Source organism: Schistocerca americana, chromosome 8, assembly GCF_021461395.2.
Source record: "Schistocerca americana isolate TAMUIC-IGC-003095 chromosome 8, iqSchAmer2.1, whole genome shotgun sequence".
NCBI lineage: Eukaryota > Metazoa > Arthropoda > Insecta > Orthoptera > Acrididae > Schistocerca > Schistocerca americana.
This window is the reverse complement of record NC_060126.1, coordinates 409,755,319-409,767,242: the sequence shown is the minus strand read 5'-3', so window position 1 is coordinate 409,767,242 and position 11,924 is coordinate 409,755,319. Positions and strand designations below refer to the sequence as shown.

The 11,924-nt window shown below is 38.0% G+C and overlaps 1 long non-coding RNA gene across 1 annotated transcript in view; it reads right to left on the bottom strand.

Moving 5' to 3' along the window:
* Window positions 1-364: 364 nt before the first annotated feature.
* Window positions 365-11,924, bottom strand: part of LOC124545327 — a 46,457-nt gene continuing 34,897 nt past the window's right edge. The window contains exons 3-4 of the long non-coding RNA XR_006967603.1: window positions 8,087-8,177; window positions 365-1,371 (exon numbers count right to left, since the gene is read on the bottom strand). This is a non-coding gene — a long non-coding RNA (uncharacterized LOC124545327). The remainder of the gene's footprint in view (window positions 1,372-8,086; window positions 8,178-11,924) is intronic.

Below are 11,924 nucleotides of genomic sequence, written 5' to 3'. Positions count from 1 at the left end.
GAGGAGTTTGCAGAGGATGAAGATAATCCATCCTATGGACCTGGAATGCACTAAAAAGTTAATCCAATCTTTGTCGCTCGATTCCCAAAACTTTTATTTTCTCATACTAATTACATGTTTTCTAAGGATCTTCCAAACATATTTGTTTCAAACTTTCAGTAAATGTTACACAGCACCTTCTGCATAATTTAACACAGCCTTTTTCCAAAAAACTGTATATTTTTGAATATATAAATAAAAAAATGCAAAAAAATGTTGTGAATTTTCATTACAATTGAAAAATATCATCTTTAATAACTGAACTAAAATTTTGTAAAATCCCTGTGTTAAGTTGTAGCCCATATTCCAATAAATAATCTGTAAAAATTTCAACTTCCTACCTCAAATACTTTGTGAGGAAAGATGTAATTTATAAGCGTTATTTTAACATTGCAAGTATAGGGCGTTCCGGAGCCCCTTAAGCAGTTACTGATCCTGCACTCCATTCACAAATGGAATGAGATATGATCCTAAAAAGTGGCACAATGGCATGTACCCTCTAACATGCACTTTATATTGGTTTGAACAGAATAAATGTAGACGCAGACCCATTGGATGACAGTTTTGGGAAAGAGATATTGTAGAACACAGACATCGAGGAGTAACTATATAAAATACTAATGCGTACCTTAAATTACTCAAGAAAATACTTAATACTCAAATCTTACATGAAAACGCTTAGGCGATTAAATTTAAAATTAATAACAATAAATAACATAAGGATGAAGTATAAATACAATAAAGTATAAAGTAAGGAATTTTTTACATAAGAACATAGTTCCTCTGAGCATTAGTACTGTTAACAGGTCTCATTTTATACACGATGCCTTCCATGGCTTAACAACATTGTTGTTCCAACAGAGTCAGTGCTTCCGAAAATATTCAATCAAAACTGCTTTTGCCTTCACAAGACGGAATTCGATACAGAATTATTTTTCGTTAACGGTTTTGCTCTGATCTGCAAGATATGTTCTTCGTTGACGAGCAGCTGGCACTGCCGCAAACTGCTCAAGAATTTAAATATCTTCACATCGAATCCTAAGCGAGTACATTGCCTACAGAGGTGAAACATGAGCCATTGCGAGTCTTGTGGTGCCGTCTGCGATTCTCACTGTATTAAGGTTAGGAACGTCACACTGAATACAGGATGGTTTTGGTGTTGGACGCACATGCACTCATTGCAGGGAAACTGCTGCCGGGAGATGAACATGGGCAGAAGATGGCGGCAGCCGTTGTCCGCGTAGCGATGGCGACTCCTGGCATCGTATCCGTGCGGCAGCTGAAGCCACGCCACTCTCGCCAACACAGACGCTGTGCGGTCTTGCTGCTCATCTGAAGATAAAAATACAGTAATACAGTCAGTTTAAAGCATCATGAAATTAATCTGATCCGTACTGGTACTGGTTATTTACATGGTTTCAAAACAGGTTGGATTTCAAACGAACTATTTTGACATTGGCAAGTAATACAGGGAGTATCATAATAACGAAACATGGCACGGGGCTCAAATGTTTCAAATGGCTCTGAGCGCTATGGGACTTAACATCTGAGGTCATCAGTCCCCTAGACTTAGGACTACTTAAACCTAACTAACCAAAGGATACCACACACATCCATGCCCGAGGCAGGATTCGAACCTGCGACCGTAGCACGAGCGCGGTTCCGGACTGAAGCGCCTAGAACCTCTCGGCCAAATGGGTCGGCATGACACGGGGAAAGTAAACTCTAGCAGAAACAGAAACTTTCTAGTAAACACTGGAATGCAGTCGGGCCGTTCCCGAGATAACTGCGCGTGTGTTGTGAAATATTTTTCACGACATCCTGCTAAATATATATTTTACCGACGTTACTAGGCGCGTGAAGCTATAAAGATAAAACAGATACTGAATGATGTTGAATTATTTAGACGAGACGCCTTTTTCTACTCACCATCTTTTATTGTTTTTTTGTTGTTTTATAAGTATTTGTTTATCTTTATAGCCAGCAATTATTCTCTAGAATTACGAACAAGTCAGCTGCGTTCAACGACAGAGAAACAAGTATTACATTGAGAATTTTGTCATTTGTTTTACCAGAGTAAGCCAGCGACAACAATTTATCTGGATGAACATTACGGAGATTCGAAAGTGAATGGAAGTAACTCTCAGCGATAACGAAACAAATCCTGCTGAAATGAAAATAATAACAAATTATTAACCAATCGATTCCTGCTACCGAAGGGAGAGGTATATGAGATATTACGTCTATATGGTTGCTAGCCGCCACGGACTTTAGTATGAAACTGTCCGAGTTAGTAAAACTAGTTGAAATGTAGACATTACAATTATTTCCCCTAAGAAATGGACTCATACTTGATCCATGACATATCTTATCAAGAAATTCAGTTACCATTTATAAGGGGCAGTTAAATGAAAACCGAACACCCGCCAACACGGAACGGTTCCATTCAAATGCAGTCACCACACGCGTTAAGAGATTTATCCCACTGAGAAACGAGACCGTCGATTCTTGATTCGTAGACCTTGGTCGGCCACTGACGGATCCACAACCGCACCCATTCTTGCACGTCCTCGTCGGACTGAAACCGACGTCCACGCATAGATTCCTTCATGTCCACAAAGATGTGAAAATGACAGTGTGAAAGATCAGGCCTGTAAGGATGATGTAGCTGTATTTCCCAACAAAATTCCCGAAGCCAGCCTTCGTCCAATTGGCAGTGTGGGGGTGGGAGTCGTCGTGCAACAGGATGCATCCTCTGCTCGTCAAGTTCCTTGAGCGTGGAGCCATAATCAACGTGCAGTGCGAGGACCATAAGGTCAAAACGCCCAGGAACGCTATTTCACAGAATCATCCTTTTGCACGGTAATTCCAGTCCCTAGACTGCCAATCGGACGAATGATACTCTTCAGCAATTTGTCTGGGAAACACCTCACCATTCTCCTTAAATCTATGTCGACCTGATGAAAAATATGCAAGGACGTCGTTTTCAGTCTAACGAGGAAGTGCAAGAGAAGCTGCGGTTCTGTGTCCGTCAGCGGCCGACCGCGTCTCAGATGAACCAACGTCTTAATGCATGTGCTGATTACATTTCTATGGAACCATTCCATGGTCCCGTTCTGGAGGGTGCTCGATTTTCATTTGGCTGCCCATAACACTGCTCGTTTTTACCTATTAAATGAGATATTTCAAGTTTCATTCGCGCGCTTTGATGCAGAAGGTCAGTATTGAGGTTTGCTGTGAATTTCGAATTCTTACCAAGACCACCGGATCATTTCGCAAGATTGTACAATACTGTACAGTTCGCTGCTCCAGTTCTCCAACTATGTTGACGGGAATGCTATAGACTTCACTTCTGATATAACTCCCGACTTGTAAACTAAGAAGTTTCGGATCTGGTTATATGGGAGCCCATGAAAAATGCACTGCTCGACCTGTTCATCTTAGGACCTAATGCGGCACGTCGTCTTATGTCAACAGACAGAGTTGCCCTATCATACACCTACAACACTTGCCAATCAAGAGTCGCTCGTGATATTTTAGCCCAATTAGATGGGAGTTTAGTGAAAAGTATACATTATCCATAAGTTCGACAATATTTCATACTGAAAGTCAGTGACGGTTCACAACTGTCTGACAAACTGTTAGTTTACAGATCTCTGTTTACTGGTACGTTTTGGGCTCTGTTATCGTAAGCTTCCATCCATGTGCTTTCACTATTAATTATGACACTCCTTGTACTTTAGGGTAAATAATCGAACTCACCATTTGGAATTATTTCTACTGACCCAAATATAGCTAATGCGAGAATTATGATAACATTGTCAAGAAAAACATAAAAACACCATGGAATACTGAATACATTCATTAGTATTTGTCCTACATACTATGAACTATGAAAGCAGCTGAAATTCAGTTCAGTGTACTTCTTTAGTCATTTGTTGAGTTCAATATACATTAACTATTTTCAACTTGAAGTCTCGCAAATAACCCACTTCATCTTCTCGGTAGCTATTTATGTATTCGTAAATACCAGCAGATAGTATAGGCATATGGTTTAAAATTTAGGATGTATAACTCTTTTTATTTTCCTCATTAGGCGTCACAAAATGTAATAAATCCACTAAAACACTAATACCCAAGAGATTTGCGGTACACTACGTTTAGATTACAAAAAACATATTACAAGCTTAGTTGGCAAGCTCTACACTTAAGGATACAAGGTACTTCTCTGGCTCAATATAGCAAAAATCGACACCTATTTCTTTCAGGCACTGTTGATAATGTATGTGTTTTACAGATTTTCCTTGACATCAGGTAATTCAGCACACTTTCTACACAAATTAGAAGTATTTAGAATATTTTTGAGCCTGCTTAGTGTTATTAAAAACATTGCAAAGAAACTGATGCAACTTTTTTCCAAAATGCTTCCCATATTGGGGTACAATTTAATCCGATGTTATACATTTGAAGCGGACCAGATTTTTACCAGATATGTATGACATGACGGCTGAGCTACTAGACCTATTTAATTCCACCTATTATATATATTACAAGGATAAAAAATATCACATCTTACATTTAAATTTTTATAATTTTTTCCTAGTAAAAATATAATTTTTTCTATAATTTACTTGATTCTGCAATAAAGCTTAGGTCTTCTAGATAAGTATTGACTATTGAAAGTTGCAGAAAAATTTTAAAGCAATGCTTTATAAACTTTAGGAAATATTTGTATCTGAATTCTGAAAAATACAACTAGTGGGAAATTGTGAGTGAAGATATGAGGCCAATTAAACAGTGCCTCAGAACATTCGTGAAGTATAGTCTTCAACCAGCAGCATTTCTTCATCTTCAAGCTCCCCCTTGGCATTCATTTTAGCACTTCTTGCTTCTTTGGTAACTTGAAGAGTGAATCTTTCAGCTTCATGCACCCATTGTCTGTAACACGCAAGCAATTGATCTTCCATATTGGAGCCACATTCTATGCTAAATTTTTCAGGACTTCCTACCTTCCTATCACTTCAGCATTTAAACATACATGCATCTAGTACATCAACGTTTAATGCATTTAGTCCTACAAAAACATTCTTGGGTAATTTTTTGAAGGACATCATCTTTACGCCAGTGGCTGTTATAAGTTTTTGTTACATTACTGCAGTTTCGGCCTTAGGCCATTATCAAGTGCTGATACTATGGCTATTAGTAGCCTGCAAACAGTAGTCTGCATCTGTGGTCTAATGCATGTGTGACTGGTGATAGGTTAATGAACATGTCCATTCACAGATCATATTGTTTTACGATGTTTGTGTATGTGTGGTCGCACTGTGTAACGACGTCACGAATGTATTTAACAGGATTGACAACGACACACAAATTTGTCAGGCAACATTACGTTGACATGGCTTAAAGTCACAATATCAGCACTTGATAATGGGTTAATGCCGTAATTGCAATAATGTAATAAAAACTTACAGCAGTCACTGGCGTAAAGATGATGTGTTTCAAAAACATTTTTATGTCTGTGAATCGCAGCTACAGCAAGTGTATTTTTGGATAATCTTTCCCATATGCGTCATTCAGAGGTGCACGGCCAGTCCATAATAACTCTGAAGAAGGTTTATTTCAGTTTATGTCAATCTGCCTCCGCCACACAGAGATTTTCCATCAGATAGCAACTTTCCTTTCATTCCTCTTCGTAGCATCCTCAATCTAGCACCCACCGTCTTTTGCACATGTCCATAACACTCCAGTTTGGTTACCAAGGTATTACCATAAACATTTAACTCATTAATTTTATTGAAAGCTTTAGAGTCTCCATCACCCAGTTACTTCGTATATCTAACGTTATAAACGAGCAGTGACCTCTGAAACATTTTTAGAGCTCCATCACACTCCATACCTCCACTGTAACCATCATAATTCTTGGAACACTGATGTTCAATATGTCCTTCTGTGTTACCATGGGAGGTGTGGTAGTACTTAGGTAAGCACTCAGCATCAACAGCTTTTCCATTCTCCAGAGAAGTAGCACTTAACAACACCATTCAAGGAACGATGTCCTCGAATTTTCCATGTCCCTTCAAGTGCAACATCAATGTCTCTGGTTCCACTAATATTTATAGTTTTTTCTACTGCACGTTTCATAGATACTTTAGACACAACCGTCAAGGTACCTAATAGTATTTTTATGTACTTTCTGAATCTACTGGGAGGAGGAGGAAGGTCCATCAAGCCGGAAAACTTTTGAGCAGCCTTTTTTCCTTTTCCTATTGCACCCATTGCATAGACTAACTTCATATTCACATCATATGAATTATGCAGAATGTTCGAAGTCATTTTCGATGTAGATTTATTGCAGGATCTACACAGAACAACTAATTTTGACGCTAAACCCTTCATGCTACTTTGTTGTTCAGTTATGTCCAGACAGCCTACACCATCATATTGTTTACATTTCGCCACTTCCTTTATCAAAGAAGATAAGATGCCCATATCAACAACAATTAATCCACTACAAATAGCGTCATTGTTAACACAAAAATTAGAATCACTAGGAGGTGTGTCATGTGTGAGTTTCTTCCCTGAGAAAGTGATACATAGATTACTTTCATCAGTGTGGCTAGCTTTTTTTGTGAACTGGTTACCACAGAATTTCGTTTTATTGAATTTCTTGATGGGTGGCATAGTTTGTATTTATTGCACACTAAAGGATGTGTACTTCCACAAATATATGTAGTACCTGTGTAACAAACATTCAGTAATACGTGAACAAACTGCTTCAACGAAACAAAAGTAAATACTAGTAAAGATATCATTTACAGACACTAGAAACCGGCTCTGTTACCAACTTATAAATGTATCATACGTATAATCGCTGGAAACAGGATGTTCACAGTTCTTTTCGATATAATAGTGGTATGTGTAACAGAAATAAAGGGGGCGTGGTGGACTACATGACTGTACCTTTGAAATTTTGTATATATATGTCGTTTTTCATTTGAAACCCTATAATGTAAATATCAATGTAACCAGGAAAGACTACAGAATTTAATAAAGCCATAAAAAATTCGATTTTTCCACTATTTTTAAGTACCCTGTATCCTCAATGTAGGTCGTCTATTTCCAGCTCGGAATATAGCACCTTTAGGCTATCTAACAATAGCAATATCAGTTTGTTTTGAACATTATCGTTTAGTAAACACTTTTGTAATTTTTCTCTTTGGGGCGTGCGGAATTTTACAAATGTGGGTAACACACTAATGTGGGAGAATGACAAGTCGTATAAAAATTATATCCCATGTTGATTGTTAAAAAGGCTGCAGAGTCCTCTTTCAGATCTGGGTATTTGGGCACATGTTTCACAACACGCATACTGATTAATGTTAGACGTTTACGCCCGATGACCGAATGTGGTGGTCAGAGAATTTCCCGCTCTGTAAAGCACAACTAGTGGCTAGTTGTTTCCATTTGTTACTTTACTAGCAACAAAATTTACTTGAATTGTAGATGTGTTTCTCATTACTGTCATTATTGTAGCATGAGTCAGTTTCTGTGTAAGTAGGATTTTATTTGTTTTTCTTTTTCTTAATCTTAAGTTTTGTTACTAAACCTGTCATATATCTGAGCACCTAATTCACTCCTAAGATTATAATAGCATTAGTATGTCTGTCAGCAATACTCACATTATGCAGTATGTTTTGTGTTATTTTTCTTGTGTTTCTGTTGCGCTTCTATGAATAATTTGTGTAAGTAGGGTAAAGCCAGTGTGCACATTCGTATCTATAGCTTTATCTTAATTTCGCCTCTTTCTTAATAAGGCGTGTTTAAATTCTCTGCCCTTTTGAAATTGTACACACTGTAGGGGTTAGTGTTATCATGTTGCAAAATCACATTCTGTACATTATTTAAAAAGTACAATTAATCTCTTTTCTAGAACTTTTCGAATCTGTATGTAATGTACTAAATTTAAAGTCTCTGATAGATAAAATCTATGTCACTCACTCCTCTGACATTCTGAAAACAGATGCATAACATTTTTGTCTGTTACCTGTATTAATCACCAGATGGTGAGATGTCTATCAAGTAATACTATCAGACACGAGTGTTGCTGTGCCTCTGCATGCTGAAGTTTCTGTCATCTGCAACAAAGCAGCACATGTATTAGCTCACAACATTGTTATCTGTATAATGACACTGACAGTAAACATACACCAACAGAGGAACTGAAAATAGTGTGTTTAAAAATTACTGATTCGATTTCTGCAAATGATATCTCTCACAGTCAAAATCGTTGAATATTTACTGCTACACATCAAAGACACTACCCTAATGATAAATCTTAAGAATGGACAACATGCTGACATTAAAGAGAATATTTTAAATGTTAAGGTGTAGATGTTACACAGTATTTAAATTATAGAAACCCATCAAAAGAATCCAAAATACTGAATTCAGCCTAACCGATATAGGTTTTTTCTCAAGACTTTTAGGCGGCTGATAGCAAATGGAATGGCACTGTCTAAAACAGATGTGAGGATTGGATATTACTTATGAGATACGGTATTTCTAGACTGAGGTATACATTACTTCTGACCTTCTTGTCCAAGTGTCTGCAGTCTCTCTCTATGCAAGTAGGTGTGAAGTCATACAGGTTTCATTTGGCTCTGTTAAGCTTATTTCATTTAATGTATTTAACTTTCCTAAATGGTTCAGATATAATGTATTCGAAAGTTATTACTCCTGTTCCTCCCTTTTTGGTATCTCCTGTTAATTTAATTGTTTCTGATGGTGAACCTCACTTTACATGGTAACCATTTTCTAATGATTAGGTACCATAAACAGGAAATACTTAGAGTTCATATGTTACTCCTAAAATTAATACGATATATCGTAAATAAATGAAAATAAACAAAGTAGGATGGGTTTCTGTCACTTCGTTCAACAGATTTGAAATGATGCAAGAAAAATCTTGGCTAAATCTGACTTTACATCAGGTATGTGGGAAAATTATACTGCAGAAATTTTTATCACTTATTCCGTGATATTAAATGCCTACAGCTAGCACAACTAAATTTGTAAGTAAAACTATTGGACGTCCTCCTGGGTAGAGTCTTGCGTTTTATACATGAATATTTATTTAGTAGATTGTGATTTATTCAGTCGAACAGTCTTGTATATTTATTTGTGTTACTTTTAACGAAGCGCAACGGTGTGTGATGCTGGATATCCAGCCTCGCACACTGTACGATACCAACTGCACTGTCGCACCAAGGTTCATGGACCAGCTCAATATTTCTCTTTCCCACTTGTTTCTTTCCACACCTTCCAAGAGTAACATGGACTCATAGAGCATTTCACCTCAGTAATACCGCTGATACTGTGTTTAATCGAGCTCGCCATTTTAACCTTTATCTCACAAGCTTCTTGTAGCTGAAGCTGGAGAGAGAAATGTGTAGAAGCATAATGTCGTCGGCAGAATGAAAGTAAATGCTTTTCTAGCGTGGTTAAAAGTAACATTTCAATGTCACAGTGTGGACAGCAATCGTAACACATAGTAAACTGTTGCATGTGGTGAGTGTAGTGTGTCTTAGGATAACAAATAATGATCTTCTTAGATAAATTATGCTTGAACATCATCAAGTGCAGTGCTTCATGGACGAGATTGCTACTAAAGGATCTCGATGAAAGAAAGAAATCTTAATAACTATAGGTGAAGACAAGTGATACAAACATCAGATGGAAGCCTACTTACTGTACGTCTCTTTCTTTCTTACTAGTCTCCATTCTTTCAGAGCGGATACAATTCCTAGATCCGCCGCGTTTCCCCCTCTATCCCTGTGAGACGTCCAAACAAACGGTGCACCATGATATTTGATTTCTTAGTAATGCTTCGTGTGTTCACAACTAGTAAATAAATAGCCGTGGCTGCAAGTATATATGGTAAATACAATATATAAACGTGGAAGAGCTAATTAAATATTGCAATAGAATAAAATATAGGCAGTCTGATTCTGGTTATTAAAAATATTGATTTAACAAAATACCTATGAAAACTAACATTAGGGTTTAACGCCCTGTCAACAGTGAATTCATTTGCGATGAGCCTGGGACTGAAATTGCACATGGATGTGTAAGGAAATCGGATGTGGCTTTAAAAAAGAACCATACTGACCTTTACCTTCGTAATTCAGGCAACCACAGGAAGCTTACATTCAGACGTCAAGAATAGTTTGAGCCTAACTCACCGCGAATGTGAGCCAAGTGACTTAACCACAGTGCTAAATCGTTTTGTACGATTGTTAGAGAAGCGTCAAAAATATGAAATCCTTTCTTACCACGCGGCTACACTAGGTTTCAGACAGTGTCCACACAGTGCATACCTTATTCCTAATTTGTAATTAATCTACGATCAGGCCGTTGCCGACCTAAAATGTTTGTTTACGAGATGTATCCAGGTTTTTGAAATACTTTAAAAATGACGTATATCTTATCAAGAAATGTGCTTGAGAAAAAATCCAAATACCTGGTAATGGAGATCTCTTTGAACGAAATTTTGTGAAATATTCGTAGTTTCTTTGAGAATGTTTCAATTTAATTTTCTGCTGTTTTAATAACGTGTCGGATTTTTGTTTTTAATCATCCTTTATGTTCTATTTATTCGTTGCTAGTCCCAAAAATCTGAAGCTGCGTATCGTAAGTAACATGCAAGTGCTCCACAATGCTGACAGAGTATATCCCCTCTAGTTGACAAATGAATTTTTTACAGCTACAATAGCTACCAATTTTGTAGGAAATCTCTAAACGTCGTCTCAAGAAGATCATATTATATCATAAGTGACCTACTACACAGCATACGAGGACGTTATGATGAGTAAAGACTTAGAATTTTTATGTGAAAACTCTTAAAGCATTTTACATAAAGCAAACGTTTTTAACACTCTACATCTCTATTGTTTCATATCTACACACTTGCAGCCCTCTGCTGCCAGTGGGGTCCGAATAGTAACGTGTAATATGGTGGTGTGTAACGTAACCATGTCGCCGCATGGAATCACGCGCGGCCTTAAGGAACGCCTATGAGGATACAGATGATGTGGTTGAAGTGCATGTTAGGTTGTGGCTTCGTCAACGGAGACAGACATTCTACAGGGACAGTGGTCTAGTTAGGTAATGGGCACTGGGTGGACACACCAAAAGATATGGCTCAGATTTTAGCTGAACACTTCTTTTGTGTCACTACGGAATCCAGACAAGTTCCTGCTTTTCAGGTGTTCCATAGGACTGTGGAGATGAGGAAGCTCAATTTCTTCTCGCATAATGAGCAAGTCTACAACCTTCCATTCTCCATGTGGGACCTGAAAGCAGCTTTGTCTGCAGCCAGAGACACTGCTCCAGGACCTGATGAAATCCATTATGCCATGCTTGGTTATCTGTGCCCTGAAGCGTAGGGACAACGTCTCTCTTTTTCCAACCAGATGTCGTTTGATGGACGGTACCCCACAACTTGGAAGGAGGCAATATTACACTACTGGCCATTAAAATTGCTGCACCAAGAAGAAATGCAGATGATAACCGGGTATTCACTGGACACATGTATTATACTAGAATTGACATGTGATTACATTTTCATGCAATTTGGGTGCATAGATCCTGGGAAATCAGTACCCAGAACAACCACCTCTGGCCGTAATATCAGCCTTGATACGCCTGGGCATTGAGTCAAACACAACTTGGATGGCGTATACAGGTACAGCTGGCCATGCAGCTTCAACACGATACCACAGTTCATCAAGAATAGTGACTGGCGTATTGTGACGAGCCAGTTGCTCGGCCACCATTGACCAGACGTTTTCAATTGGTGAGAGATTTGGAAAATGTGCTGGCCA